Below are 27,480 nucleotides of genomic sequence, written 5' to 3' on the forward strand. Positions count from 1 at the left end.
TGGTTTGACATCTGTCAATTGTTTATCATGGCACACACTCATTGACTGAATAATAAAGAATGTAAACTACATTTTACTATTGCAGACAGATTCAAAGGATAGTTGAGTCCTACCCAGCAGCCAAACAAATTGCTTTGGGGAAACTCCCCAAATCACTGAAATTAAGAAAAGAATAAGATATTAGATAAAAAGGCTCATACTGAGTTCAGAGAAAGGTCTCTGCTCTGGAGTCTTCAGACTTTCTGTCTAGGGAAGATTTAGTGTTCAAAGTGTGCATCGGAACAGTGTGCTGTACCCATGTTTTCTCATTATTACTATTTGTATGAGGATCTATTAATTTTATGTTACTCTGATCTTACGCTTTTTCAGAATTCCTAACGTTTGTCAAGATTGCATTTGTATATGGCAATATAACAACAGTATGCTACATAAGCAAACAAGAGTTTTCCAAATTTCCAAATGCTTTTTCCTTCTGTATACTTTATTATTAGTGCTCTGGAATTTATGCGTGAATGCTTAATCAGATTGCCACATCTGTATCTGTAGCATGCTTGCAATTGCAGAAAACTTCCTTCCAGGAATCACAAATGGAAATTCCCTAGATAAGTGATCCTTATTTTCAGCAATAATATCATTTAGCTATGTATCTGTTTGCAATGAAAGGAAACAAGCCTTTCTTTTCAAAGATGGTTGGAATCTGTGTTTTCCTTTTTGACTCCAAAGTCAGGTGTGCTGATGGATGCATTCCTTACAATTCTCTTGCTTCTGAGACTTCTCAGAAAATTAGGTAAAGCATTTCATACTGGTAATTTCTACACAGACAAGACAAAGTTAGTTTGCAGGCTTGTTCAAATTCTCTGCCAGTTTTCTGGCAAAAATTGGTGATTTTTTTGACTGATGACAAAATATTAATCTCACACTCTAACCTTTTTCAGCTCTACCTAGTAAGATTGCTTTTGTATGCTTTTCTGACCTATACAGGCTATGCTCAATAAAAGGTTAATCTGAATACCAGGAAAAAAATCTGCTAAGAAAACCTAGGTATGGAAATAAAGAATTATTTTATTTTTTTTTAATTGCAGCTACTGATGGTAATGGCTATAGTTCTCTTTGCAAGCTTTGGGCCGCTCCCAGGATTTGCTTCATGTGCATTTGCCAGCAGTTAGTCTTCTGTCCTTTAAAAGGTGGTATCCTTTGTCTTTATACTCTGTAATGAAATTTCTAAAATTTTACCTTTGCCATGTGCTTCATGCATTTCTTCATTTTTTTGTGATATATATGTTTTTTAAGACTGAAACAGCTACAACAGACTTTTGAAAGTTTTGGTATCAGAACCCTCTGACACACATGCACAATATACTCTGTGTTTCATCGTTACAAGGTTTCCATTAAATCATAACCAAAGCTCCTAAAAATACTGATAAATACATCCAGCTCAGGTGTCATAATGGCCCTAATCTTTACTTGATTTTGAATTAAGCTGTTCAAAATTTGTCTCTTTTGAGAGACTGACAAGTTCTCTAGTTTGCATCAGAAATTTTCAAACTAGATATGCAGTAGAGTGCAATGCTGTGAATGGTCAAAGCCACCAATGCTCAGTGTAATCCCAGTGTGTTCAAAAATTTTAACTACCTTTGCTCATTGGCAGGTACAAGAAAATAACATAGACCTTTTGCAAAGCATTTTGAACAAGTATTGTTCTGGGTATGTTTTCTAGCTAGTCATTCCTTCCATCAGTACTGAAAAAGGAGTGATTTCTTACCTTGTTCATTTATTATTTGAGAGAAAATTACAACTGAATAGGAATAAACACATGAAGAAGGAGAAAAGTTAATTGCTGCTATCTAACAGATTTACCTTTGTAACATGCCGTTCCCATATGTATTCCACTTTTTTCCAACTTTCCCCTTTGCTTCAGATTTCTTTATGCCTCATGAAGTCTATAATGGAAAAGAAATAAGTGTTTCCTTTACACTGTGCGTATATGGCTGAAGTGTACTTATGAACTGAAGGGTCTCAATTCTCTGACCTTAGGTGCAGGAATGCATGCCCAGCCCCAGTGGAATGCACACAGTGACAATACATCTGGAAAACAAGCTACCGTACAGGTATGTATTTTTTTAAATATTAAGAGTTTAATATTGAAAGAGTTGTGCATCTGCTCTTCTCTCAGTAGTTGTCTTACATATATATATTCTACTCTTCAGTATCTGGTGTCATGGATGTTTTAGTTATCACCCATTACACTCTTGGACTGTAATATGGCTGCTGTTTTTGAGGGTCTAGGGCAAGAAGAGGAGACTGGTCCTCTGTCAGTTCTTTCCTTCACAGTGTTGGTTAAAAGAGGGAATAACCAGCAGTGCTTTTCCCCAAATATATGGTTCCCAAATTCATAGTGACATTTCTCTTTTTTTAGCCGTCATTGACTTAGGATTATTTATCCATGTTCTAGAATGTGTATATATATCATTCTGTCTATTTTATTTTTAGGCTTTTTTTATTTTGAGAAAATGTCGTTAGAGCAGACTGAGTGCTTTTATGAGAAACCTCAAGTCACTCATTTTAGGATTTGTTCCCTTATTGTCCAGTTATTCACAAGCAATGGTGACCACTCTAGATGGCAGTGTAAATGATGGATGTTCATTACCATTTAGCCCTGATCCTTTTAGTTCTAAGATCCCTATAGCTTTATATTTTGATCTTGCCAGAACCTGGCGTTCAGTTATTTTCTTGAAAACAATATTTTTTTCCTTCTTCATTAAATTAGAAATAATCCTATCATGAGATCCTAAGGAGACCTGAACTGCAGGTCTCAAGATTTTAGACCAGATAGAAAGTTTAGCTTCAGTTGTTGCTTAGAGTAATTGCAGTGATTCTAGCACTGCTGCAGAATCTAGTCTACATCAGTATCAGCTAGGTGCTAGCTGTAGCTATTATTACAATGTAGTCATATACCCAAGAGAAGCCACAGAATTCATTCTCTGGCTCAGCTGGATTAAACAATGCGTATTAGTGACACTCAGACAGTTATCTCTTTGCAAATTTAATTGCTTGGAGGTAAAAATTACTTTAATCTTTGTCCAGGTTTGGGGGACATGTACTAAATGCAACTCAGCTAGCAGTTTGCTTTGCTGTACAATAAAACCCTCACATCCAGCACAGACCCATATATTCTTGTGGTTAGAGAAGAAATCCCAGATATTTGTTTTCCATATGGTTATATTAGTAGCCTGTGCATACATGACGCCAGAATTACAGTCTCTGGATGGAAGAGTAGACATAGACAATAAGGTATCTGAAGTGGTAGTTGAAATCTAGCAGTATGTTTAATGAGAGCCTTGGGGTGTTGCATGCATTATTAAGAGGTCTCCATTAAAAATCTAGTGTTAAGCAGACTCACTGAAGTAAAGAAAGGGGATAAAGGAACAGGAGGGAGACAGAAGGGTCAGTCACTTAACCATCCCTACCTTTAAGCCTAAAGACAGTGTGCAGAGCACTCCGGTGACTGAGAGTAAACGTGGCTGAAGCAAACTGTTAATTTTTAGTGAATACAATGTCTAAAATAAATGGTGATTTATGACATGAAGTATGTATAACCTCTATATATGCTGAGCTGTTCCTGTAGGTAGGGTATTAACCATCTATTGCAGCTTGTTAATTTCTTTACTGAATTTATCAGTCTGTCTCATATTCAGATTGATTCACCACTTTTCCAGTATAATTTATTCAACTGCATTATCATTTATGCATACTGTGGTTCTCTATTTCTCTGTTTTCAGGAACCATGTTGGTCTCTAGAAATTGACACTGATAAGGCTGTAACAGCTAGGAAATGAGCCTAATTTCATATATATTCTGAACAGAGGGTAATACAAATTGACCTAAGTGTTACTAATAAAAATGTCATCAGGTGGTGATCTCTGTTTGCCTTTGCCCTGACATCATTTAGATTAGAGCACTGGCAGGACTAACTCTCAGCTTCCAACCTGTCAGTGTGTAATAGAAGCCTTAAAATTTGTGAAATATAGGAAACTCACGTTTGAGTTCATACTGTGTCACCGTTTATTGAGTTCATACTGTGTCACCATTTATTGACATTAATAGTCCTATAAGTTTTTCATTAAACAAAATATTAATATTTTCTAAGTTTAGTCATGTACATTTAATCTATTTTCAATCCAAATAATTGATAATTTCTTGTAAAAACAAGGTAGCATTTACATATTAGAAATGAGAGTAGGAAATCTAGACTGAATTGCACATCTCAAATAATGGCCAAAAAAAGCAGAAAGCATTTAAACTACTCTGATATAGTTGTATCCTGATTTTATAGAAAATGAAACATGTCAAAGAAAAAAAGAGCACGAAGAATTCTGAAACCTGAAGATTAATGACAGTGCACTTTCTTTCAGATAAAAAACCTTGCTATTGGTTCTCGATCCTTATTTTGAAATGGCTTTGAGTGGCTCATCTCATTTGGTTCGAAAGAGAACTTACGTTCACGTTGCAGCTTCCAAGAGGTGTTAGCTGTTTTTTTGTATTATTACATTTTTCCTTGTTAATTAAAGGCACAGATCCTCATTCCCATTTCAGCACATATTAAACCCCTGTTGGAAACTGATTCCCCACAGCATCACAGCTCAGAGAAGCAGGTGTTTGACTAATGTTCAGTGAAGATGAAAATATTTTGTGACAGATGTTCAGAGAAAAAGAAAACATAATCATTATTGCTGGGTAATTATAAATTAATTGAATTTTGCTTTAATTGTGCCTTAGTCCATAAGTGCTGGAAGATGGTAAAGCTGTAGGAAAAGTCCTGATAATCATGTATGTCTGTATCTCAATGGTCTGCTGCCTGTACTCCAGTGGAATATAGTCAGACACACTTCAGATAGTTTTAATAGACCAGTAAGGGTAACGGCGGCAATCTAACCATAGTAAAGTGAAACTCATCATAGCCTAATTAAACCTTCATTCACTTTAACCCTAGATTAAACATACCTACACAACACTGAAGTCCTAATTGTAGATGCACTTGAAAAACATTACTGTTAAGATGACTCTGTATTCAAGAGCTTGCTAGTTGCCCTTTTGAGAATATGTCTTGAAGACTAAGATTAATGTAAGACACTTTTACTTTTTAAACTCCTAATGGCTATCAAACCTAATGAAACTTGTGTGGACCATCCAAATATGGCTACCTAATAGTGCTTAAATGCTAATTAAAGATACTTATCATCTGGAATGGGGAACCTTACTAAAGTCAGTTCACAATTTTAGCCTTTTCTGCTGGCAAGCTATTATATTCTAGAAATGATAGGTTAATTAATATATCATAACCATGGGGGAGGTTTTTGTTTGCCTTTTTCTTCCTGGAAAGAAAAACAACATCTTAGCAGATGAACCTGGCAAGCAGCATTGTGTCCTGTGAAGAGATCCTAAGTCAATGTTCTGTTTGAAAATCGGAAAGTTTCTCAAGTCTGTTTACCTGTGACAGCTGTCTCTCTAGAAAATAAATTCTAAGGGAGGAGTTAAGGCTATTTAATGGATGTTTTATTTTGGATTGAGTAGAATCTTTCTCCATATTTGTACTTCATTCTCCTGTGGCTCTTCCAAGGATAAGGCGTGACAGAATAAAATGTTTTCTTTTTGTTTGCTACCTGTCCTTTTTGACCTGTTATGCCTTGATGGTGGATCCCTTGTAAGATAAAACTTTTCACCATGCTCCATTATCCCTGGTTCTAATTGCTTCGATGCTGACTATTTGAATAATGTTAATTATGATTATTCTGAGAACATGAAAACAATTTCTGCTGCAGAACAAAAAGCCCTCCAGAAGGAATTTATTTATTTATTTATTTGAGGAAAAGGCTATTTTCCACTTTGCCAATACAGAAGGGATCTGACTTCTGACACATTTTTTATTTTTCTTAAGTTTTTAAATACTTATTTGATTTTTATTTAAGTCATACAACTTTCCTGCAAAATACTGCTATATTACTTTCCTGACAAGGACAAGATTCTTCTTTTAGTGATACTCCTCTCCATAGCATAAGTGGGGAGCCCACTGAGGTAACATAATTTGAGCATGATAATGGTCTCTGCACTATTAAACACTGAGGGTTTAATTCGTGATCATAATCTCCTCAGTCCAGAAGAAACAAAAGTGCTAATCAATTTTCCTTATTTATTCTCATCCACTCAAATGGTATTGCAATTAACATATTCCAGAAGGTTCACTGAGACTGTGTTTCAGTTTCTGCTCATTGTATTCATCATTCAGATGAATCCGGCATAAACAAGACAGGATTAGCCAAGTCCCTATTCAAGGTTAATTCAGACAGCTACTGTGAGTACTGGTATCTTCAGTAATCTTTGACAAGATCAACAAAGTCATACGTTCTTGAATTTAAAATAGAAATGTGGTCTCTGAGACTGGTCTCTCTCACCAGCCTCTGAGACTAGTGGGAAAGTTTGGGGCAAGGAAGACTTACCCTTGGTGGAGGAGAGTTAGGTTAGGGAAGATTTAAACAAACTGGGCATACACAAGTCCCTGAGTGGACCTGTCTTGGCAAGTGCTGATGAAGTTGGTTGATGTCATCCCAAGGTCACTCTGAATTGTTTTTGAATGGTCACTGTGTCTGGGGGAGCTTCCTAAGGACTAGAAGAAAGCAAATGTCATTTTTATCTTCAAGAAAAGCAAGAAAGAGGACCTTGGGAGCTACAAACTGGTCAGCCTTACATCAGTCCCTGGGAAGCCATGGAGCAAATAATCAGGGAAACCATTTCTAAACATATTAAAAAAAGAAGGTGATTTGGAGTAGTTGGCATGCATTTATGGAAGGAATGTCATGCTCAACCAACCTGACAGCCTTCTGTGAAAGGTTGACTGACTCAGTAGATGAGAGGAGAGCTGTGAATGTTGTTTATCTTGATCTTAGGCTTTGACACAGTCTCCAAATTGCATTCTCTAGACAAACTTATGAAGTAAGTTATGAATAGAGAAGTGGACAGTGGGTTGGACTGAAAATTAGCTGAACTGCTGGGCTCAAAGTTTTTTTTATCAGCAGCACAAAGTCCAGCTGGAGGCCAGTCACTGGAGGTATACCCAAGGGCTGATACTAGGACCAATACTGCTTAGCATCTTCATTGATGACTTGGATGATGGGGGCAGAGTGCACCCTCAAGTTTGCAAGTGATACAAAATTGAGAGGAGGTGCTGACACACCAGATGGTTGTGCTGCTATTCAAAGGGACCTCAGTAGGCTGGAGAAATGGGCTGACAGGAATCTCATGGAGTTAAACAAAGGGAAGTGCCAAGTCCTGCACCTGGGGAAGAACAACCCCATGCACCAGAGCAGGGCTGGGGACCAACTGGCTGGAAAAGAGCTTGGCAGAAAAGGACTAGGGGTTCCTGGTGGACGACAAGCTGAATATGAGTCAGCTCATGCAGCAACAAATGTCAACAGCGTCCTGAGCTGCATTAGGAAAAGCATTCACGGCAGGTCCAGAAAAGTGATCATTCCCCTCTACTCAGCACTGGTGAGGCTACATCTGGAGTGCTGTGTTCAGTCTGGGCTGACCAGTGCAAGAAAAATATGAACTTGGAGCGAGTCCAGGGAAGGGCCACAAAGATGATTAAGGGATTAAAAAATCTGCCATGCTGTGAATGAACTGGGATTGTTCATCCTGGAGGAGACTCACGGGGGTTCTTATCAATGTGTATAAATCGGTGATGGGGCAGAGAAAAGGAGACTCCTCTCGGTGGTGCCCAGTGATAGGACAAGAGGCAATGGACAGAAATTGAAACACAGGAAATTGCATTTGAACATAAGAAGCAGCTTGTTTGCTGAGAGAGTGGTCAAACACTGGAACAGGTTTCTCAGACAGGTTCTGGAGTCTCTGTCCTTGGAGATATTAATAACATGTCTGGGCACAGTTGTGAGCAACCTGCTCCAGTTGATACTGCTTTCAGCAAAGGGATTGGACTAGACGATCTTGAGAGGTCCCTTCCAACCTCAGCTACTCTGTGATTCTGTCTACTAATCTAAATACTGTGGCCTTTGTCTTCTTATATTTAGAAACATCAATGCAGAATTCCAAGTTCATTTTCCAATGTGTCTATGTTAAGTTGGGTCAATTTGTGAATAAATAATGAAACCAGTTTGGAGGTAAGAATTACAGTTGCTTCTGTCTGATTAATTCGTTTCATAAGAAGGATCTGGTAGCCAGAATGCTACCCTGAATTCCGCGGTGCAATGCTGTATTTTTTAAAAACTTGCTTTACATCTGTGTGCTAACAATGTTGATGTTAGCGACACCTCAAGTAGCATAATTTGAAAAGGATTTTTAAATGTTCCAATTATATTTACAGGTCAATAGAGAGTAGGATTTTTCTTTTAAAGTTGAATTGGCTCTGGAAAACTGATAGTAAAAAACGTTAAGGTATTACTTTAATCATTGAGACTGGTACATGAAGCTGGTTATACAGTGGAAATTAGAGGAAATGACTGTTTTTTTATATAGTGACTTTTCATAAATAAAACTGCACATAGAATTATAAGTTAAGCTTAAGGAAAATAACCTACTCAGCATTTTGAGCATGAAGGAAAAAATTAGCACAGGTTTTTTTAAAGCAAAAAGAATTCTTTCCCTAACCGAGACACACCTTGAAGCCTGCCTGTGCAGGTATAAGAAAGATCTTAACAATCTGGAAGATCTTCAAAAACAAGCTGGAAAAGTTGCTGAATCATCATAGGACAGTTGTTGAGAACAACGTTAGTGGTGGCTTGTTCCTGCTCTGTAAGCATAGCAGCTCCTTGTAAGCCCTTGTGTTTCAAAAAAGGTCACTTAGGAGATTTACCTTGCTGTTAAAGCTCCTTTTGATGCCAGCCAGCCTAGAATATATTGTCACTGATGAAGACTTGCATAATAGAGTCCCCTGTGTAGTCCTGAAAAATAGTCAGGTAGTAAAAATTATAGTCTCTATCCACAGTCATGGAAAGTCATCAGGCAACCAAAAAAATTGTATATAGCCAGATTGGTCTCATAATTTGTATGGCTTGATCACACATTAACTGTACATAGTTCCACATTAGGTTGCTTCTGACTTTAGCTGAATGATGTAGCTGATAAGCTTGCTTAGTCTGTAGATCTGCAGTGGTTTTTATGCTTACTGATACTCCTGACCACAAGAGTATTGTCCTAAATTTCCTTGTCTACTGAACATAATGTGTCTGAGAGAAGAGATTTAAGCAGTTCTGACATGTCTTGTAGCATATTTTTTTGCATCCCTGAGCTAGAAATCCTAAGCTCTTAAATCATTATCTAAAGCTAGAGCTTCTACATAGACTCATGGAGCTGCTTCTTTCCTTCCACTTCACAAATTTTGCTTCTTCAATGGTATTAACATATGCACTCATCTCGCTATTTTAGTCAGAGTAAATGTTCCAGCACTAACTATCTTCTCCCTGTCTGCTTTCAGCTAAAACTTAAACTGATCATGCAGAAGAAACAGAGAGCTCTTTAGTGTTTAAGTCATTTTCACTTAAACGTACGACTTGGGATTTAATTTGAAAAACTTTAAAAGCACTTTTTTTTCCCTGTAATAGGAGCCAGAGTAATTGCCAGGAAATACAAATAGAAAATGCAGAGTGATATTTTCAATGGATAACTAAAGTAACTACATATTAATAATGGCATTTGTGAGATTACTGAAGGGAAATGGAAAATGCTTTGTGTGATATCCGTGTGTGTTCATAGAACTCATTGAGTATAGGCTTTTTAAAGTTTTTTTACCATTGTGCGAACATCTAGAAGTTTGCCTTCAGGGTTTTGGGAACTGTGCACATGTGCAACAAAAATATATCAATTCTTTGAAAAGCTTTTAGCTTGTTCAAAGAAACCTCAAATAAACCTCATCAATAAGTATGAAATAACAGTTTCAGAATAGAGAGAATTTTGTTGGACAGTTATAATGACCAAAAGCATATTTATTACACCAGATGCATGTTTAACTGTCAGATCGAAAAGCCTGAATTCTTTCTATCTGTACTGTAAGCATGCGCGAGGAGTTGAAAACTTACATATTCTGATAAGGCGTCTAAAGGACTTTCAATTTTTTTAACTGCTGGGGAAGAATAGACCTTATTAGCCAGAAAGTAAAAATGAACACTGAACTCTTAATTTAGTTATGAAAGAGACAAAATAAGAAATGTGGAATCATTATTAGGAGAGCTGATAGTGAACCATCTCTTTAGATTGCCTAACATTTTCCATCATGTAAGATTTATTATAATAAGTTGGGGTTTTTTTCCTCAAAGCTTTAATACCTTATTGTTTTCACCAACCTTTGAAGTTTGTCAGGGTCAAAGACCTGCAGCTAGAGGCAGGTCTTTTGTAAATCTTGAAATTCTCATTGAAATATAAAATGTTACAAATTACTATTTCCCTTCTTTCGTTTGCATTTCTGAAAGAGATTTTTGTAGACTGCCAAAAATGACTGAATATAAAGACTACAAGTCCATACTGCTGCCGTGATGGAACAATGTGTATTGGGAACATTCAGGACCTGCAGAAGCACCTACAGCAGAAAGGAATGATGCTGAAAGGAAAGTGTGATTGATTCATGATCGATCACCTGCCCCAACAATACATCCATTTTTCCCCGAGGCTTCTTAAAGGGTAAAAGAGGAGAGGAGAAAAAGATCTATATACTTACTTCTGTTCTACCAGACCAAGCATGAGACACTATCCCATCTCCCACTCTAGTATGAAAACCTTTGTTCAAAAGGAAACATTATTTTGATTCTAAAGACTTCCTCTCAGACACTATACTACCTTTGTGGTTGCTCACGTGAATTTTATTCTTTTCCTTTGAATCTCTGTATAGTAATACAGCAGTTAATTACATGATCACGTTATTGTTATGTAAGAGTTGTGCATCATTTAATACATGAGATTTTTACATAAGGGAAAAGATGAAAGCTTGATGAGGAACGTTTTCTGTAAGGTTTTATTTTTAATACAACATTTAACGTAAAGTAAAGAAGGAGCAATAATGTAAATAGACTATTACTCTGTTGAAAATACCAATTCTAAAGGAAGAGGCAGCATGAGGAAAATAACAACCGTAATATTTTTCTAGGAAAAACAGTCACTGTTCAGTTGGAAGGTTTACTCCTTTCTGAAAGGAAAATAGTCCAGAGATGCAGTGACCTGAGCTGATAGGTATATCATTCTGCATAACTTATTACTTTTTAAGTTTTAGAACTGTGCAGAATATTTTCACATAGTGTGAAAATGTAGGAAGAGGTAGGCAGGCTAAGGGAAACCTGTCTGGTTTATAGAAAAAGTTGGAGGCAAGGAAAGGAAATATTGAGAATTAAGATAAAAGAGACAGCAGTCAGTGAGCATTTAAAGAAAAAGGGATGTGATAATAGGGTAAATTATTGTTATAAACATTTGCAAGTAATCAGATATTAGATAAAATAAATTATCAGGATCTTAAATTTTTAATGAACATAAATAATAAGTACAGGTAGTTAGAAATTATAGAAATGTACAGAAAAATTAAACACAGCCATATATGTGGTAACACTTTTATGCTATTTATTTAAAAATGTATTCAGTGAAATACTTGCAGGAACACAGTCAAATTTATGGTTTCTTTCTAATAACCCACAGCTACAAAACATGGAAGACTGAGACTGTGACTGGTAAGGCTGGAGAATCCTCAGAAGGTAGGTGTGGTCACTGGGTAAGACCAGTGTGTGATGGTGTCTGGCACTTTAATCTTCAGGTTCAGTTGTTGGTATTAGTGTTTATTAAAGAGAGAAGGCAAGCAAAGCAGTGGGTAAACGGTCAGGATTCCCATATTTACTTAACTTGATCAGATTGGACCTACTAGTAATGAAAGATACCTGTGAAACACCTGATGAAATCTAAGGAGAGAAAATATACATATGGAGAGGCTTAGTGTAATATGCTGTTTGCACTAATTAAGGCAAATTTACATTTACCTCTAATTTTGACACAGGTGCTGTGAAGGTTGAATAAGTGATACATAAAGTCTTTTTTTCGTTCTATTATGCAGCTCAGAATGTGAATGCTAAAGCATTTATGACAGTGACCTGAAACTACATCACAACATTGTTTTATTCAGCCTTCAGTCTCTGTCATGAACTTTGGAGCCCTAAAAATGGACAATGTATGAAAGAACAAATGTTCTTTTTCCTTATTTTGTTAATAATGCATAATGCATAATGTAGATAATAGCAAGTTATAAAAAAATTATGCTGTGATAACACTGATTAGGTCATCCTTTGGAATGCACTTTGGTGCGAAACAAAATCACAAACTGCATAAATACCTGTGATGTACACTTTTCTCCTTTTCTGGGGACTGTATGTTTTTTGCATTTATTCTGAAATATATAGAAGGTATGACATGATAGAGGTCAAATTTGCTAGTAGGTAAATGGAATGAAAACAATTCCCAATACAGTTAGTAATGTAAAGCAAGAAATGTCTATGGGTCAATCAGACATGCAATTAGCATTTGCATACACTGATATGCAGCTATGCTTATTTTAGTTGTGTCTGCTGTGCTGTCTCTGCAGCTTGGTCAGGTGTAACTGAACTGACACTAAGCTATATTGGAAAGAAACTGGATAAGAGAGGGGCTGCAGAAGCAAAGAATGCAGTGTACACTAATGGCCCAAGTATTTGCACAGCTCCTTAAGTGGGATTTTAGTCATACATATTGTATTGGAATTTGTTTTATCCTCAGCAATAGCAAGGGCCTATTGTTTTGGAGTTTTATGGTTTATTGTTTGCTAATACACTGGTATTAATACAGAGCTGTTGGTGATTAGCTGTCTGCCTCTGAGGATCATCACGTCATTTGTTACAACTGACTTACACATTCTAGAATAGTCCCGGGACTTGGGTATTAGTGTACCATGGAACAAAGCTGTGTGTATGGTTTTCAGCGGGAACAGAGGAGGACATATATGTCATTCTTGAGGTTCATTTGCAGAATCTCTGTGAGGATGATCTATAAATTTAAGTCAGAACACAAGTATATGCATTACTAGGGCTGCATAGAGCTATGGTTTGAAGTTTGAGAGGAATAAAAACATGGACTGTAGTAGCTCAGTAGCTCAACATGTGCTATAAAAGTTCCATAGGTTCTGCCTCTACATGATTCTAGATAGCAAAGTCACATAGTTATGTTTTCTGTGTCTGTTAAAAAAACCCCAAACCCAAACAAAAAAAAAGTGCTAATTTTAAACATATTATATTTACTTTCTGAATGAAATCAGAGATACAGATCTATGTGTATATATTTCTATGCAAAAATGCTTGGCATGAGCACTGGCCTTCGAGGGCATAATAATTGAATACGTGAGATTGTTTAAAAATAAACAACTGTTAGGTAGCCTCCCTGACGTTAATTTTATAAACTACTGCTGATACTGCAATGACTTGTGTATTTCAAATTAAACCCAGTTTAGGATAATTTCTTTTTCAGCTGTTTGAACCCATCAAGTCAGTGTAATTGTCACAGCAGGGTACTAGTGATATGGTAAGAATGCCCAGGCTCACTTTTTCTGAAAGGAGTAAATGATAAATAGAAAAACTCCCAGCAATTCTAATATAATCCACAGATTGTGAAGAAAGAACATTTTTGATAGGATCTACTTAAAATTCTGCCCCTTGGTCATCGTCACTGGATTAAAATTTAATCCAATTTATTAATTAGCATATATCATAACAATGTCATGCACAATACATATGTAATCAACAAATATATACACTGTGTAAACAGTATTATGCTTGTGTTTCTTTGAATCTTCCACTTGAGGATATCAGAGAGAACTACAAATGTTAAATGAAAATAGACTCATTAAATTCTGCAGGATTTTTAATTTATACCTGAAGATCCCATATTCTGTCCACAAGATTTTATGTTATTCCCTTTTGTATTCTTTTGTATAACAAACAAGATAATCCTGGGCACTGTCATATGCAGATATTATATTTTCTGTTGTATCAATGGGTGAAATCCTGGCTTCATTAATATCAACAGGAATATGTCGAATGAAGCCAGGTTTTCACTTAAGTTCTTTTTCTGGATGTCCTTTCAACTGTTTTGTTTGAGATAATAATAGGGATTTTTCTGTTGCATATCCCAGTTAAAGTGTCAAAGATACTTGCAAGGTTGCTTCTAATGAGAAATGAAGATAAACATTTCCAGGTAAATACCTCTAAGTAAAAATAGATATAGTTTACTTTTCTTTGCTAAGAATCTTGTAATCAAAGATAATACATAAGATTAGGCCCCTTATGCCTGCATGGGAGCTAAAACGCTGATTAAATACAGTTCTTTTGTCAGTCTGTGTATATAGGACAGTCCCCGTAGTGTTTTTCACCTGTGTGGACAGACCCTTTTCTAACCCTAAGCTTGAGAAGGGGAATGCTTCATGCATCAGACTGATACGAGAAGAAAGCTTTTTTAATCTTCTGATTTTAGTTTTTCTTGGATACCTGTTAATGTGCCATTTTTGAGATGGAGCGTTATGATATTAAGCTTTGGTCTTTTAATCCCCAATTTTTGTATCCATAACATAAGAAATAGCTGTCCTCTGAGCAAATGTCACTTTCATCTGGGTTATTTAGACTGCAACAGCTTCGTCTTCAGTCTTTAGAAGAGGTAAAGCACCTGTAGTAGCTGTAAAACAGGAGCCAGTTTGTTTTGTCCGTATCTGAATTGATCCTCTTCCCATGTGAGACACTATAAATGTGAAAATTTAATGAAGTGTAGAAAGAACAGTGATACTATAAACATCATTACCTACCTATACCTGATGCATCTTCTCTGTTCTTGTTACAAAACTGTTCAGGTTTTTTCTGAAGTAAACTAGAAATTTCCAGTGAGTGAGTTGAAGAAAAGTCAGAAAGTAGCAATGTTGATTCCGACAGCCTGGATTTTAAATGAAGGCTCTGGTAAGTACCCACAATAGCGTGGTAGTGCCAAAATATTTCTGACCTTTTCAAGTTAATTGTCTTGAAAGTCACTGGTATTCTGTTTTTGTTACTGAATCTTTCCCCATCCAGTGTTCATAATGTAAATGTTTTCTGAGTCATGTGGCTTAAAAAATTAGAGATTGTACCAGGTGGTAACATAGAAAGGACCTTGATATGAAGCAAAGAAATGATTAGGTAATATCTGGTTACCTTTCTTTTCCTCTGAATGATCTGTTTTCAGATTATTTCTATTACCTCTCTTCTTAAAAATGTAAATAGTGGACTGTTCTACCTGGTGAAAGTTTTTGTTAAGGAATAAGGCAATAACTAAGGCTGCGGTAAATAGATATATCTTAAAATGTGGGAGAGTATGGAAAAGCAGATTTAATGCAGCCCATGATACTGTCAGTCTTTGTTTGAAGAGCACATTGCTGGTTCACGTTCAGCTTGGTGTCCACCAGGACCCCCAGGTCCTTTTCTGCCAAGACTTTTTCCAGCTGGGTGGCCCCCAGCAGGTACTGGTGTCTGGGGTTGTTCCTCCCCTGGTGCAGGACTTGGCACTTCCCTCTGTCGAACTCTGTCGGATTCCTGTCAGCCCATTTCTCCAGCCTATCGAGGTCCCTCTGAATAGCAGCACAATCCTCTGGCTTATCAGCCACTCCTCCCAGTTTTGTGTCACCAGTGAACTTGCTGAGGGTGCGCTCTGCCCCATCATCCAGGTCATTAATGAAGATGTTAAACAGTTTTGGACTCCAGTATTGACCACTAGTTACTGGCCTCCAACTAGACTTGGTAACACTGATGACAACACTCTGCGCCTGGCCATTCAGGCAGTTTTCAGTCCACCTGCCTATGTGCTCATCCAGCCCATACTTCTTTAGTTTCTCTATGAGGGTCTTATGGGAGTTGGTGTCAAAAGCCTCACTGAAGTCTAGGTAGACAATATCCACTGCTCTCCCCTTGTCTACCAAGCCAGTTGTTTATTTCATCATAGAAACTCATCAGGTTGGTCAAGCATGACTTCCCCTTGGTGAATCCATGCTGACCACTCCTGATTACTTTCTTGTCCTTCATGTGCCTGGACATGGTTTCCAGGATTAGTTGTTCTATCGCCTTCCCTGGGATGAAGGTGAGCTGACCAGGCTGTAGTTCCCTGTTTCCTCCTTCTTGTCCTTCTTAAAGATAGGAGTGACTTTTGCTTTCCTCCAGTCCTTGGGCAGCTCTCCCAGTCGACGCGATTGTTTGAGATAATTGAGAGTGGCCTCAGAATGACATCAGCCAGATCACTGAGCACTTTTGGGTGCATCCCATGAGAACCCATCAACTTACCAGTATAAACGTATGACCAGTTTGCTTAAGTATTGTCTAACCCGATCCTCTTCCACCAAGGGTAAATATTCCTTGCTCCAGATTTTCCCCCTGGTTTCTGGGTCCTTGGATTTCTGAAAGCTGGTCTTATTGGTAAAGACCAAGGCAAAGAAGGCATTCTGTACCTCAGTATTTTCCATACCCTGTGTCACCAGGGCCCCTGCCCCATTCAGCAGTGGATCCACATATTCCCTAGTCTTCTTTTGCTACTTATGCACTTGTAAAAGACTTCACCAGATTCAACATCAGGTGGTCTTTGGCTTTCCTAACTGTGCCTCTGCATGCTCAGGACAGCATCTCTATGTTCCTCCCAAATTGCCCATCCCTGTTTCCACCTCCTGTATACTTCCTTTTTGCTTGAGTTTTGCCAGGAGCTCCTTGTTCATCTATGCAGGCCTCAAGAAATTTTTTGACTGGTTTCCTCCTCATTGGGATGGACTGCTCTTGAGCAGTGAGTTGACAGAACACTTTTGTCCTGCAGTGCACCTGTTAAAGAAAATATAATTACAGAGGAGTATATTAAATAGATTATGAAAATGTTCCCTTCTGGTGTTTCTTCTTGGCAGATGTGCTAAATGGTTATTCCTCTCTTCAGATGGTTCTTACACTGTAAAATATGACCTGCTTTTTCTCTACTACATAAGCCAGGCAAACTGCCTGTGCACTGGCAGAAACAAAATAGATGAGCATTCTGAAACACTGGAATTTATCAGAGCTATTTAACTGGCACTTCATTTGTGTGTGCCATAGACATTTGAACTGGCACAGTTTTTGTGACTTCACACTTCTCCTTTTTCCACATCAAATACAATTTATGTTGGAAATGAGCAGACAGTGAGAATTAATACTGAGGCTTTATTAATCTTTAAAGTGATGAGAATCAGGATTTTTTTTAGCTGGGGCAACTATGGATTCTCTAATTGAAGGCATTGCAAGCTGCTTAAAATCACACCAATAGTTCTGCAGAGGGCAGTGGTTCTAATAAGGAAAATCATGGGAGTGGAACACTTCTAAACAGTACCATTAGGGTTCTTCTAACAGAACCCAGTTAATGATATGGAAAGAGGACAAAAATAGATGTTACGTTAGACTTAGGAAGGTCCAAAGCTGGGCTGAAAATAACATACACACCCACATGGAGATACTGCGGAGATAGTCCTCTTCCCATCTCTTCCCTCTCAGTGGTATTTTGCTGTTTTGAGAAACTGATGTAACTGTTTAATAAAGAAGCATCTGTGGAAATAAAAAATAACATTACTCTGAATATATTCTTTGGAGTTTCAATTGAGGGAGCTAACTTCTTTTTTTATCTAATTCAACTTTGTTTCTTATTCATTAATACTTTGGAATTTGTAGATGAATGAACATACGCATAATAACTTAGAAGAGTTGTTTCATTTAAATTTCTAAATGGGATTGTATGTGTTGTTTACTGTCCTCTAAAGACCAAACAAATCTAATAACATGAGTCTGAGTGATGACAAAATATTAATCTTGCATTGTTGAAGCCAGATATCCTTTAAAAAATATTCAAGGAAAAAATAATTAGCCCACATCTAGGGACTGCCACACAAACGTCCTTCAGTGAAAAATTACTTACGCATTTAATACATCTTGAAAGGCTTTATTAAAGCATAATACAAAATTCTCTCAGAGCACTGACAAATGCCAGAGGGCAGATTAATGAGAACTGGATAGCCAAGCCACCTGCCTGATTTCCGTACTGACAATTTGCTGGAGTTTTAAGAAATTGCTGAATGAGTCTGTAATTTTTCATTGTTAGAAGTACAGAGTCATAGACTTGCCTTGACTTCTGGTACAATATAAAGGGTAACGAGAAAAGAAGTCTCAGCTGCAGGGACACTTGTACCACTTCTGGCTGTAATATCAATATAGCATTTGTCACCTGACGTGGCAATTATGTGTATCGCAAAGAGGAGGCACTTGCTTTGCTGTAGAGTATTGTGGCTCTATATTCATAGCCACTTAGCTAGAGTCAGAAAGTTTATTATAGAAAATTGCAATTAATTACAAAATTGACACATAGCATATTGTGATCAAAACTGATATATCTCTCTGGTTTTCTGAGCTCTTAATTAATAAAGCTATGCTGGTTTGAAGAGGTACGCTAGTAAAACACTTCCTCTGCTGTGGTTGGTTGTACCATAATATATTCCATTTCAAAGAAAGGAAAAAAGACTACAAGTCTTGCAGGTTTCAGTGATGTTTATTTCCCAACTTTTCAGAGGTGTGTCTGATAAAATGCTATGCAAATGTTAATTTCCCTCCCAGAGAAGCACTGTGTTCCTTTCTTGCATTTACTCAGGTCTTAGTTCTGTTGTTGATGGAAGGGTTCTTCTACATCTCTCCTAGTTATTGACTAATGCTAACTGGTCACAATCCATAGTAAAGAAAGTCACCCCTGGTGCTGCTTGGCAGACTATGAAAGTCAGCTGTTTTCAGTCCTGCTGCAAGGTGCAGGCTGTCTCAGTATCATCATCTGGCTGTCATGGTTTTACCATGCTTTGTCTGAGGCAGAAGCTTTATCTCTGGTAGCTGGTCTTGGAAATGTTTTGACAAACTAGCAGCTAGTGTCTGTCTACTACTTCTGAGTGTTTATAGGGTTGTTACTGTAACAGTAATGGCAATAGCTATCCAGGTCTCAGTCTAATTTATCTAGTGATTATTAGGTGATAGGGGTGAACACACTTTTAAATAGAAATATCTGGGGGGAGGTAGCTGATGAAACCTCTCTGCTGCATAATTAATGAGACTCCTCAGAGTATCTTATGGCAGTTTAAAGTACTAAGAATGATAAATATGAGAAATTTACCTCTAAATCCACTGGTTAGACGTCTGGTCCTCATTTCCTCTGACTTACAGATGTGATGGCATGTCGAATATTCTATACAGAATGATCTGAGAAGAGTTATAACCTGTGTCCTACTACACAAGTCATCATATTGCAAAAAAACTATAATTGGAACAAAATGCTGCCATAGACAGCTGTCTCAGTAGACTCTAGGAAGAAACAAAGACTAAGATCCTGTCTCAATTCAAGCTGCAGTTCCTCTTTGTGTCTACATTATTGGCGTATTTCCATATCTTTATTTTAAAGCACGAAGTCAACACTGTCAGCAATTTCCTCACACTCTGGACTTGCAGATCATTTGCTAGAACCATTACTTCACCAGCATTTTTGAATGGCCTTGCTTTTCTTACTGGGGTTCCATTTTTGTGTGGTCCTCTCTGTGGAGTTTTCCTGCATGATTCTTTTAATCCATCTTTTAATTTACTGCTTCTACCTTTTTTTTAGAGAGTGGAAGAAGGTCCTGATGCCTACAGTTGTTGAAAAAAGGTTTGACTGAGGTGAAAATACCCAGATTTTTTGCTAAAGACATCTCAGTGGCCAGAAATCAGACAGATAGTAAAAGTTGCCATCCCGTTGTAATTCAGTTCTATAGTGTGAAATCAGGGTATGGCTCCCTACAAAAGGGGGAGATTCTATGTGGAGACAGATTCAAACTCATGCAACCTTAGGTACAGACTTTTAGACTAGACTAGAATATGTCAGTTGGAAGGGACCTACAATGTTCATCTGTTTTGGCCAACCTGAATTTGAAAGCATTTAAACTCAAGTAGGTTATCATTGCCCACAGGCTGGAGTAGAGGGTGCTAAAGGTTTATTCTTCTAATTTAAGAACTGTTTAGGTGTACCCCCAGCTACAGCTTCCAAAAAAGAACTGGCTTCCTTATCCCAACTCTCCAGAAAAGTTGGCATCTTTCATTCCTTAGGCACAGGAAATTCATAACAGGTTTCCTCCCAGGGCTATAAGAGTCTGACTCCTGAATCTGGAGGATTTTGTTACTTTCTTTTCAGGATTATCTGTGATTTGGTGCAACAGGGCTTTTTCCTCACTTTACTACCTCTGTTGAATTCATCACTTGCTGGGGAGCAGTTGTGATTGAATATGGTATGGGGAATTCAAACTGAATTATAGCACATTCATTCTCACCATAGGGCAGGGTGAGAAGCTTCCATTATGCAGACCAAATCTGTCATACCAGAACAATTAATCTGGCTTGCCCCCTCTCATTTCCTTCTCAGGGGCCCTTCAGAAGACAAGAGTTAATGGACTATAGGCAGAGTAACTTGTGCTGGCAGTGTGTTGCTTGTCACCCTGTTCCTCAGTAACCTTGCTCTCTCTGCTCCTCCCATCCCCATTGCACAACTGATGGGTGACATGACAGCCATCCTACAACTGCAGTTCAGGTGATGGGTGCAGATTTGGCTATGTGAGAAGACTGATTGTCAAGCCATGACATAGGGACACTTTCAGTGCATCACTAGATGTGTGCCTGTTCCATGATCAACACAGCATGTTCTCCATCATGTGATCGATGTGGAATACACTGATGTTTTTAGTGAAATTGTGTAACTTCACCTAGTAAGAACAGATGGATGGGGAGATCTGGCCCCAAGTGCTTCCATCAAAGCCTGTGTGGCTTGCTTGCTCCAAAAATAATTCACCCTATTGTAGAATATAAGGTCTGCAGGAACTGTTTTCTTGTATATACTAGGAGATCTGAAGAAAGTGGCTTAGAGGAAGCAAATTTATTACTGTTCCTCTCAGCTCAGCCAGAGAGACTGTATGTACTTCAGTTCTTGCCTACACAGCTTGTCTCAGGTCAATGTATACACAAATTAAAATTCCCAAATGTGACAGATGGTATTTGTTTTGTGTGCGTGTTCTCAGTTGCATACTGTGTCCTTTCAATAAGTAGCTGGAAAAGGAGAGCCCTTGGAAAGGACAGCTGGGGGTGGGGGTGGCTTTGGGGAGCTAAGGGACCTGTTTGGGGGAGAAGGTTCCAGGTCTGGCAGGAGGAGAGTCACAGTGCAGCCTGCAAGGCTGCAGCCCACAGGGACAGAGACCGCTCAGGAGCAGTCAGCAGAAACCAGAGATAACCAAATGGACTTCCTTGGGATCAGAGGAGACTGGCAAAGTTCGATGCAGTTCAGAAAGCCACTGAGCTATCCAAAGCTATGCCTACAAGCAAGGATCTGTCTCCAAGGACACAATGAGCAGAGGGGAGAATTGTTTATGAAACTGTTTCATTTTCATTCTGTCTGATGTGGTCACTTTGAATTTTTTACACTTTAAAAGCTGGGTTACATATGGTTTTTTTATATAACCTGTCCCTTCTTCAGTTTAAAAGTCTTTTCTCTTCTTACATGATCTTTCTATAGAAAAAGGTCTATGCAGTTGCAGATCAAATCTCTAACCAGTACTAGCTTCCTACAAATCAATCATTTCTGGGCATTTATTATTTTTATAGTTCCTGTCTGTAGAGGACACCCTCAGCTGATCTTTGCTGTGGCTTTCTGTGATGGTGGAACTAACAATGACTTCCTGAAAGTGAAACCTTTGCTCTGCAGCTTCTGCTATCTTAGTGCTTCCTTCTACACCGAGAGCACGTTTTCAATGACTGTTACAGAAAATGCGTATTTTTTTCCTTTTCTGGCTTCTGTATTTTTCTTAGCTACTCTTCTGCTTATGTGCTTAAGTCTGTAAAGCATTTGATGGCTCAGCTTGTTTGAAATATGCATCTTTTTGAAACATGCATCTTTTCTTTATGGTGCAAGTAGGAAGAGACCTAAGCAAGATAGTTGACTTTGACCCATTGTGGGCAGCAGGGTTCTTCCTGTGCTTCGCAAAATCTACTAGGGTGCATGGATTGTGAGAGGAAGTGGAGTCCAGTGTCTTGAGGGTAGATTTCTCAGCCATATGTGCAACTAGAGAAGTATTTATATTGTCACTTAGGACCAAGATGGATTTTTTTTCTCAGCTCATTCCAATTCTTGCTGCTCAGCTCTGGGTTTTCTCGTTCCCACTCATAGCATTCACAGACTTACACAATCACACACAAGTGAAACAATCTGCATGAAAAATTAATAGTAGTTTTTTAGATCATGACATTATTTAGGGCTTTCGGGAATGTGATATAGTCACTTGTTATGCAGACGTGCATCTTATAAGCAGGTGCCCTTGCCATGTTCAGCAAATGATACTTCTATTCTTTCGCTGGCAGGTGGTTTCAGAACTACAAGTGTTCAGCGCATCTGGCCCTAGTGCTTGGGGACCGCATCAGCATAAAGACTGCCATTTCTAATTACTAACAAATCAGAAAGTGCAACAGGAGGATCCTTCCAGTCCTAACTTCTTTTGAGTCATGTGCTACTCCTGAGCTGTAGCAATGTGTAATTAGTCAGTTAGTGTTTGTTGTCCTCTGCAAAGCTCCCTTCATAGGACCTTTCAAAAAAGGCTCTGCCTCATCTTTAAGTATATTCTTGCTGGCCTTTTCTCATCTAAAGAAAATATGGCAGGAAGATAAAGAAGTAGAGCTATAAAACACCCAGATAAGGAGACAAAAGATAGCGAGTAAATCATTAGTGTTGCCTCTTGATTCAGACAGGTAGGACAATATGAAGAGGCAGTCTTTCACAGTCATTTTCACTCTTAAGGTTGAAAAGCCTTAACCAAGGGTATAAAAGGCACATCCAAACATTAGACCGTAATCTCCAATGTAAGAAGGACCTAGAAGACATTATGAGGACTTGACAACTACTGTCCTTGTCCATCATGGCCAGACCACTTAGTGCTTGTGAATATATGGATATGAAAGAATGATCATAAAAGAACAAATGAGTTAAATCCATAAGAGAAGGACAGTGAGTGAGTGAAATTAGTTTTGACTGAAATAAAATTCCCTTTCCTTCCTTTACGGTCTCTCACTGAGTTTAGTCACAATACTTGTGCAACACCAGCACCATAAGTTAAATTCAGAAACACATAACCATTTATACGTTATATTAGTAACAGTGATATTATGACATTTAGAGGAGGCAGGAGAAGATGCTCATAATATTTGAATATTAAGTAAATGTAATTCAAAGCTTAAGAATGAAGAAGTGAGGGGACAGCATTATTGTTCCTTTCCTTGACCTGTCAATAGGTAGGTAAGGAGGTCCTGTCACTATTAATTCAATATTAAAAATATTTATTCTGTTGAGAGGTGGCAGCTTTTATTAACAGCAATTACAGTCGATGAAGTTAATTTGTGAGAAGAAGCAACGCTACATTTCCAAAAGTGCATTGCTTATGGGTTATACGCATTGTTTGTGTAGCATTCAGTTCTCATTGTTTGCTATCTTTCTCAGTTTGAACATAGTATTTATTAGACTGTAGTGTCGAATCCACAGTTCTCAGTTTGTTTTTGGATCAAATACTGGTGTAAAGTAGATCTGTTCCGCCACAGCCTTAGAATGTTCTCACTGCTTAGCATTTGTTGAGTGTTATTTGTGTGCAGAAAAGGAGACATGCCCCCATTCACACACTGAAGCAAGAAAGAGAGAAATGGGATCATGAACTGGGAAACAGAAGGGTGTTACATCTAGACCACTATCCTAGGCTGATGAATTTCCCCTAAGCACAGTGGGAAGGACACTGGTGTGGTGTTCAGCACTGGCTTTATGAAATGCCATGTGCTCTTTACAGTGTCACAGACCCCTTTGTGCCGATGGGAATTTTGCCTGCTATGAGCCATTAATACTGAGGTCGCCATCTGCTTGTTTCTGCTTCTGGGTGAAGGCAAGGACTGTCCTTTTTTCACATGAAGTGGATCTGCAGCCAATATTTGTTTTTTAATATTTTTATTAAAGAAAAAGAAAGAGCCTGCATCAAAAAAATAATTATCCTAGAGGCTTTGTGCCCATTAATGACACAGGAAAATCTGTCAGACTGTGCAATCCTGAAACCAATAGTGGGAGCTTATAGCATTTGAAAAGGTAGCAGGCCAAACTCTTTCTCTGTATTACAGCTCTGTGAATGTGCTGATGTGTTTTACACAGAAGAGTATTGCCATCAAAATATTACTTACTGGCACTCATGTAGTACCTTCTACAACACAGGGCATAATGCTGCTTTCTGATAGAATGTGGCTGAGCCTTCTCTGTATGGTCATTTGCACTGCTCACAGAGATTTAAAACCTAACCATTTTTATTTTCTCATGTTGCATCTTGTTTGTGCAGGAACACTAACCATAAAAGATGCACAGCAATTGAGAATGAGTTTCTCTAAGTCAAAATGCCAGTGGCTGTCATCAGCTTGGCAAGACATGCAGTCTTCCCTAAAGTATCTTTAGCCTTCGATTCAATCTAGGACCAAACACTCTTAAAATGGATATTAACAGGGAGCTTGCAAAATGAAATGCTGGACAGTCCTGTCACTTTTTCCAGGAAGGAATTAGGAAAATTGTACCTCACAGCACAGAACAATATGATTAAACAAACTACATTCTGTTTTGTTGTTGCAATGTACTTGTAGCAATAATGTTATTTAACCCTCTGATATGAAATTGTGTTATATTTGGTTTATAAGTTTCACTGATTTTTTTTAACCAGTTGCTAGTTTTTTATTATATTAAAAATATTAGAGAAGTTTGAATCATCTGCTTCCTACAGAATCTGCAGTTTCTCATTTTCTTTTTTATGTTTGTCACCATATTACTGAAGAGGATAAACTGAGAACAGAAACATGTTCCCTATTACAAGGGCCATTCTAAGTATAAGAAAAAAGATGGGTGTTGAAGGGAGGGAAGTTCGGGAGATGAAAAGGATGTAGTAGACTAAATAAGAATTAGTAGCTACATTCAAGGGAAGATTTCTGTGGCGTAACAAAAAAGAAAAGATTTTCAGGGAAGACATTTAAAAAAGGCTCCTCTCAGGTATTAGAGGAAACATGAACGAAAGTATATAAGATAATTGACATCATTAAGTAGGTGTTAATCTTTCAATAATGAATAAATGCTGATAAGTAAGTCATTAATAGAGTTATGGCCGGTATTAGGGTTAAGATAGCTGGGGAGTAATTTTCAGGTACCATGGAATATGGCCACAGGTTCTTAGTAAAAAGAGAATGGCCAAAGTACCAATGCACACCATGGCTTTTTTACCTGCATTTGAGAGCATAAGCAAAGATCAATTTATTGTCTCTCTAGGCTGTGCTGGGTAGAGAACTGACACTGGTTTGCTCTGGAACTAGGATCCATAAAGTGTGCTGCTTTGCTTTTCTGACTCTGCCTTATCACTGTACAGCACAGCTCTGGCAGCTGACAGGACTCAGACCATGATCTTTATTTTTAATCAAAATAGCTTTTTTTTTAACAGAGGAGCCTAGCTAGTAGATGTGTAAAAAGCCATACCAGATGCCCATTACTTCTGTTTTTTCATTTGATAGTGCAGGTGTGTTTTAGGTATATGAAAAGATAGTTCAGTGCATTGTTCTAGCTTGTTTTCAGATGCATTTAGCAGGACTAGGGTTATCAGGAAATAGTGTGCGCTTTTATTGGTAAAATGAGCACTTTTAATATAGGTAGCGAGACACAGTAAACATGCAAATCCCTCATACAGTTTTTCGTACTGCTTTTCAGATTAAATTAGCAGCATAACATCTTTCTTTTGTATTGTAATGTTATGTTTAATTAAGTCTGAGAGCTGCTTTGAGATACATTTTGTATGAAAGACCTTTCACAGAATAACATTGCTATATTTTTACATTGTTAGGTCCAAGAAGCAAATGGAGACCCAGGAGATATATCACAGAGGTTGCTTGAGGTGAGAGCTGAATAAGGTAAATAGCAGATGCAGTGTTCAGTATTTGGATGAAATAAACACTGGATGCCTGGGACAAAAACCAGGGAAGTGTATTTTTCTTTGAGCGTTATTGTGAGTTGCACCCCCAGTGTTAACCTAATCTTTGCTACTGCAGTTTCTGTTTTAAGAACTGTCTAGCTGAAGTTTTACTGTGTCCCTTACTCTTTTTCAGATGAATGTTTATTGACTCATTACAGGAATTTTATGAGTAAAAGCAATGTTTGGGATTATTCACTATTTTCCATCATGTTGTAAAACTGCTTAAGTGATCAACAAAGAAATTTTAATAGTTCAGCTGACATTTAGCTTTTGAATGTTGTCACGAAACAACCAAACATTTCTTCTAATAACTTGTCTGGGAATTCCAGATAAATAACGCCGGGGATGAAATACATTATTCTATGTAGTCTGTTTGCTTATTTGTTTAGACAGATAAAACTGAGTAGTTCAAACAGCATGTGTAACTGTACAACCAAGAGGTCACCAAATCTGACTATTGTTACTGTCTTCCAGATGTCACTTTCAGAAATTCAGTACCTGATCATTGCTAGCTGAGGTCAAGAGAAGGATTTTCAGTGGTATCAGGGAAAACTGCATTATGCCTTTTGTGCCAACAGAAATTCTCTTTAAGGTGAATGCAGCACAGAATACTAAAGCTCAGTATGTCCCAGTTTTGTGACTGGCTGGAAAGCAGGGCTGTTCCTAACTGAAGTTAGAGCAGCTGGGGTTTCTTCTTGTGTAAGAGTTGGGTTCTTGTTTGTCTGCCAAGTCCAAGCTATACCTAGCAAGTGGACGACCATCAGAGACCATTACAAGTCACCAGTACTTGAAGCATCTCTACATTGCACCATGTTCCTCTCAAACACAGGAACTAATATGCAGATGATGGAAAAATTAAGCCTCCTTGATGTCCCTGAAAAGTCAAATGATGGCTTTTCACAGTTTGCTTTCTTCTTATGCTATACTGTCCTGGTTTCAGCTGGGATAGAATTAACTGTCTTCCTAGTAGCTGGTACAGTGCTGTGTTTTGAGTTCAGTATGTGAAGAATGTTGGTAACACACTGATGTTTTCAGTTGTTGCTCGGTAGTGTTTAGACTAGAGTCAAGGATTTTTCAGCTTCTCATGCCCAGCCAGGGCACCTGACCCAAACTGGCCAACAGTGTATTCCATACCATGGGACGTCCCATCTAGTTTAGGAACTGGGAAGTGGGGGGCAGGGAATTGCCGCTCGGGGACTGGCTGGGTGTCGGTCGGCGGGTGGTGAGCAATTGCCCTGCGCATCATTTGTACATTGCAATCCTTTTATTACTACTGTTGTAATTTTATTAGTGTTATCATTATCATTATTAGTTTCTTCTTTTCTGTTCTA

The 27,480-nt window shown here is 38.0% G+C and overlaps 1 long non-coding RNA gene across 1 annotated transcript; it reads left to right on the forward strand.

The window, feature by feature from the left end:
* The first annotated feature begins 573 nt into the window (after positions 1-573).
* Positions 574-26,854, forward strand: LOC138685531 (uncharacterized). Its single transcript, XR_011324836.1, has 5 exons — positions 574-2,108; positions 11,686-11,741; positions 14,198-14,259; positions 14,906-15,008; positions 26,021-26,854. It is a non-coding gene; the product is annotated as an uncharacterized lncRNA (long non-coding RNA).
* Positions 26,855-27,480: the final 626 nt, after the last annotated feature.

The sequence above is a fragment of the Haliaeetus albicilla genome, chromosome 5 (genome assembly GCF_947461875.1).
Source record: "Haliaeetus albicilla chromosome 5, bHalAlb1.1, whole genome shotgun sequence".
Classification (NCBI taxonomy): domain Eukaryota; kingdom Metazoa; phylum Chordata; class Aves; order Accipitriformes; family Accipitridae; genus Haliaeetus; species Haliaeetus albicilla.